The sequence below is a fragment of the Sminthopsis crassicaudata genome, chromosome 2 (assembly GCF_048593235.1).
Source record: "Sminthopsis crassicaudata isolate SCR6 chromosome 2, ASM4859323v1, whole genome shotgun sequence".
In the NCBI taxonomy this organism is placed as follows: Eukaryota; Metazoa; Chordata; class Mammalia; order Dasyuromorphia; family Dasyuridae; genus Sminthopsis; species Sminthopsis crassicaudata.
In genome coordinates, this window is record NC_133618.1 from 553970009 (window position 1) to 553975963 (window position 5955).

Genomic DNA, 5955 nt, shown 5'->3' on the forward strand with positions numbered 1-5955 from the left:
TAACAGCATCCTTAAGCGATAAGCTACCTTTGTGTGCCATAGTTTACTTTAGTTTATAGGAGGAGTTACCACTTGATGCCACATGATGGCAGTGTTTGCCAAGGCTCACTTTTGTGAGAAGGCACTACACACCAAGTGAATTCAGTGAGATTATCTAGTTAAGGAACAAAACCAGACCTCAGTTTCATACACCTAGTTAGTACATGGACTGCCACAAATAGGCTGTTTCTGCAATTACATTTACATGTAGAAATGTAGATAGAGCTTTACATAGATCTATCTATAGATATTTAAGATATATTTAATGTCATTTATAAATGATGAGATTAGGGAATGATAGAAATCTTAACTAAGAAAGCAAAAATATGGCACAAAATAAGCAATATCCCAGAAATTCATAAATGCCTGCTTCAATATCCAGCCATAGATTTGTTCTTTTATGTTTTCTCAGGACATTCTCGTGGCCACCTCTGAAATTGAGGTGACTATAGAGATAAATGGCCATCCAAAAACCTAGGAATCTGGGATTTCTCCAGTCGGACTCAGAATAACAAGAAACTTAAGAGATAAGTCCTGGAGAATCGTTAAAGGGACAGAGATGTAAGCGAACTGCCTAGGCTTTTATAGCTAGTTGTGTTGGGGACTAAGGGTTTGAGCTCAAGTCTTCATGACAATAAACCTAGGACTCTATATGTTAAGCTGCCTTTTGTCTTTTTAAAAGCTTGTTTAAATAGGGAATACTTTCTCATACTTTCAAATATTCTGGAAATATAGGGAGTCCATACTGAAGACTTTTCTATTAATACATATACAAATATGTATAAATAATGACTTTTCTATTATACAAAAATAGTTCATGTTTTCTGGCTAATTGCTTGCTTTAATTGTGAGAATTTTAGAAAAAAATGCAGAGGGAACCTGAACTTTGCACATTTTCTCATACAATCAGCTTCTCCCCAAAAGACAAACTCCAACCCCCAAACAAACACACCATTAAACTCCTAAAACACATCTTGGTTTCCTATGCTACTGGTTAAAAACGGGAAGAGTTCCAGAAATCTGCCTGCTTAACTGGCTCGTAGCCAAGATGAGCATATTGATGATGTTGCAGTTAGAGAAAAGGATTGAAGAATTTGAAGTGGAAGTACTTTTTCATAAACAGAACACTCAGCTGCATAAAAAATGCTGCTGGCAAAAGTGAATTCTTTGTTCCTGGTTCCCTCCCACCCAGTGTTTGCCAGTACCTGGAACATCACTTTAAATGTGGAAAAATGAAGAAGAAATGGTTCTGTTTTATATTCTGGGGGAGGGAGGGGAAATCATTCTCTTTTAAAGGCATCTTACCAGAGGCTAGTTATTGTCATGTGAAGAGCAGGACTATTAACTTTTTTTTTTTTTTTTGCCAAAGTCTCCATTTTGCCAATCTCTTGGCGAGTTTGGGGATTCCTTTATCAGTTTTAGTATGTGCCCCTAGCATATCCCTTTTTTTTTTTTTACTGCTCCCATGTTCTATTAGTAATTTTGTTATTGTTGTTTAGATATTTCAGTCACAATTCTTTTTTATTAAAACTTTTTATTTTCAAAACATAACGCTTAGATAATTTTCAACATTCACTCTTGCAAAACCTTGTGTTCCAAAATTTTCCTTCTCTTCCCCCATCCCCTCCCCTAGTTGACAAATAATCCAATATATGTTAAACATGTACAGTTCTTCTATACATATTTCCACAATTATCATGCTGCACAAGAAAAATCAGATCAAAGAGAAAAAATGAAAAAAGAAACCAAAATGCTAGGAAACAACAACAAAGTGAAAATACTATATTCAATTCCCACAGTCGTCTCTCTGGTTGCAGATGGTCTCTCTATCACAAGACCATTGGAACTGGCCTGAATCACCTTGGTGCTGAAAAGAACCAAATCCATCAGAATTGATCATTGCATAATCTTGTTGCTGTGTACAATGTTCTCTTGGTTCTACTCACTTCACTGAGCATCACTTCATGTAAGTCTCTCCAGAACCCCCTGAAATCATCCTGCTAATCATTTCTAATAGAACAATAATATTTCATAACATTAATTTACCATAACTTATTTATCCATTCTCCCAACTGATGGGCATCCCCTCAGTTTCCATTTCCTTGCCACTGCAAAAAGGGCTGCTACAAACATTTTGCACAGGTGGGTCCTTTTGCATTTTTAAAGATCTCTTTGGGATACAAGTCCAGTAGAGACACTGCCAAGTATTCATAATTTGATAACAAATTGCTCTCCAGAATGGTTGAATCCATTCACAACTCCACCAACAATGTAATAGTGTCCCAATTTTCTCACATCCCCTGCAACTTTTATCTTTATCTTTTTTTGTTATTTTAGCCAATCTGAGAGGTATATAGTGGTACCTTAGAATTGTCTTAATTTGCATTTCTCTGATCAATAGAGTCACAATTCTTTTTGAACCCTTTGGGGTTTTCTTGACAAAGTTAATGAAGTGCTTTACCATTTCCTTCTATAGTTCATTTTACATTTGAGGAAATTGAGGTAAACAAGGTTAAGTAGCTTGCACAGGGTAACACAGCTAGTGAATATCTGAGTTTAGATTTTAACTCAGGAAGATGAGTCCTGCTGACTTCAGGCCCAGTACTCTATCCATTATATCTAAGTACCACTTACAGTTAACTGGGTAGCAAAACTTGGTATAAGGCAAGCTCTTCTTGGGCCCCCCATATCTGGAGACTATAAGAAAGATATGCTTTTCCCTCAATGTAGGATATCTTGGGTGGGAACTTTCTCTACCAACCCAGATCACAATCTCTTTATGTCTTAAGTAGGTCATAGATGCATTAAATTAGAGTGAAAATGGATTTCATCTAGTTCAGTCCCCTCATTTTACAGATGGGAAGACTGAGGAACAGATCAGTACAATGACTTGTCTAAGGTCACACAGGTAGTAAGTGAATCCCTAGCCCTTTCCATTATTTCATCCTGTTGCCCAAATGACTTGTCCAGAATTCTCCAGATGTAAATGGCCATGGCTAGGTTTCAACTTGCCTTTCTGAATCTAAGGTTAATGCTTTATCCTTTATAACTCTATTGCTGTCATGACTTACACAGAATAGACATTTGTGGTGAGTGAAATATGAGGGGTTTTAATTATTGAGATAAAAGGCAATTTCACCACAAAGGTTGTTGGTGGCCTTATTCCAGATCCTAGATTAGCACTACAGTGTAACTTTATTGTGTTGTTGCCTTTGAAAAATACCACATATCCATGGCATTCTCTGCTTAATTCTTCCTGCTCTGCTCCCAAAGTTTCTACACTTAACAGTTCTAAATAACTCTCTCAATTCTTTCTCCTTTTCCTCTGACCTTCTACTTCTCCAACTCTTCGGGTATTCTCTGTTGGTAGCATTTTTTTGGTTTTGAAAACCCAGGAGGAAGTTTGGGCAACAGGAACTAAAAATAATAGGACTAAAGTTTTAATATAACGTCTATATATATGACATGAATTCTTTCTTAGCTCTTTTCTGCTGTCACCTTATTCCCATTGTTTCATCATAAGACATTGTTAACTGAATTTTCTTTTTTTCTTTCTCATTTTTCTCTATTGCATGTAAAATTAATAATCTTTAAAATTTTTTGAATTCCAAATTTGCCTTCTTCCTTATCTCTATTCTTTCCTCTTTGAAAAGGCAAGCAATTCAGGAGCAGCTAGATGGTACAATGGGTAGAGTATGCGGTGGATCCTGATGTCAGCAGGACCTGAATTCAAATTTGTCCTCAGATACTTCCTAGCTATGTGACTCTGGGCAAGTCACTTAACTCCAGTTGCCTCCAAAAAAAGAGCAAGCAATTCAATATAGATTATACATTTGCAGAAATGTAAAACATATTTCCATATTAGTCATGTTGCAAAAAATATATAGACCCCCCTCAAAAAAACCCCAAGAAAAATAAAATAAGAAAAGTATACTTGAATCTATATTCAGACTTCATCAGTTCTTTTTCTGGAGGTAGGTAGAATTACTTCAGAACTGTCATGGATTAGTGTATTGTTGTGAATAGTCAAAACAATATTATTACTGTGCACAATGTTCTCCTGGTTTTGCTTACTTCATTGTGTATCAACTCATTTCAATTTTCTCAACATTTTCTGAAAGGATCTTACTTGTCATTTCTTAAAGCATAATAGTGTTCCATCTCAATCATAACCACATACAGTGTGTGTAGCCATTCCCTAATTGATGGGCATTTCCTCAATTTCTAACTCCTTGCCAACATAAAAAGAGCTGCTATAAATATTTTTGTACACGTAGGTCCTTTTCCTTTTTCTTTCATCTCTTTGGGATAAAAATCTGGTACTGGTGTTGCTGGATCAAAAGGTATGCATAATAATATAGCACTTTGGGCATAATTCCAGGTTACTCTCCAGAATTGTTGGATCACTTTACAACTCCGTCAACAGTGAATTAGTGTTCCAATTTTTCAACATCCCTTCCAAACATTTGTTATTTTTCTTTTCTGTCATATTAACTAATATCATAGATGTGAACTGGCAAATCAGAATTATTGACCATTTTTCATATGACCATTTGACTTTTTCCTTTTGAAAAGTGCCTTTTTTTAAAAAATTAATTTTCAAGGATTATGTTAGGGAAATTATAGAATCTCATGTAACTATGTGTCAGTCATTAAGCATTTATTAAATACCCATTGTGTTCTAGGTGCTATGCTAAGTCCTGGGAAAACAAAGAAAGGCTAAATATAGTTCCTGCTCTCAGTTTAGTGGAGGAGACAAGCAAACAAGCAGGTTCTGTGTGTGTGTGTGTGTGTATGTGTGTCTCTCTGTGTATATATATATATGTACATATTCATATAGGATAAATTGGAGATAATTAATAGAAGCAAGGTACTAGTATTGGGGACATGAGTAAAGGCCTTACACAAAAGATAGGATTTTAGCTCTATCTAAAAGCCAGAGAAGTTGAGGGATCCAGGAGGCTAAGGTAAAGAGGGAGAGTATTCTACACATGGAGAACAACAGGTGAAAATGTCCTTTATGGTTACCATGCTAATTTTTCCTTTATTTTATAAACTTAAACATCAATACATCTGGTAGCTTTGTGATTAATTTCACTGAATAGATGAATTTCAGTGCATTGTCTGTCCTTACATCTTTTTAGCCACTCTTCTGAATCTCTATTAGGCTTCTTTTCCTATTCATTTTCATTCCCTTTTTGTCTTATATGATATAGTTATTATGTTTTATTCTCTTGTTTCTGTTTTTATTTTTCCAATATGCACTGCTTTCAAGGAGAAATATCACTTAAAGTAAGGATGCTTAACCCTATCATGTCAATCAAGAATGTTTAACCTTGGTACTTAATTTTAAAAAAATTGATAACTATTTTTGTTATAATTAGTTTCTTTGGTCATACTATATATTTCATTTTATGTATTTAAAGACATTATTCTGACAGTGGATGCATAATTTTTAGTAGAGCAAAAGGGTCTATGATGCAAAAAATGTTTGGGAACTTATGACTTAAACATATGATCCTACGAAACCAGAATATGATCTATTTTTTGATAATGAATTGACTCAGAACAGAATAAAAAAAAAAAAACAGGATGATAATTTGAAGCTCACAGAATCCTTCCTGTAAATAAGGAATTGTAATAATTATGTCTTATTTATTTAGGACTTTAAGGTTGATAAAATGTTTTCTTCACAAAAACCCCTATCATTTAGGTAATACAAATACTATACACATTTTACAGATGAAGAAACTGAGGCAGTGACAGGTTGTGACTTGTTTATGATCACAAAGATAATAAAAGGATTTAAACCTTGGCTTTCTTGACTTTAGTTCTAATACTATCTAATATGACATAAAGCAGCATACAACATGATGCTTCCCTTCAAGGAACTGACAGTCCAGATGGGAAGATAGA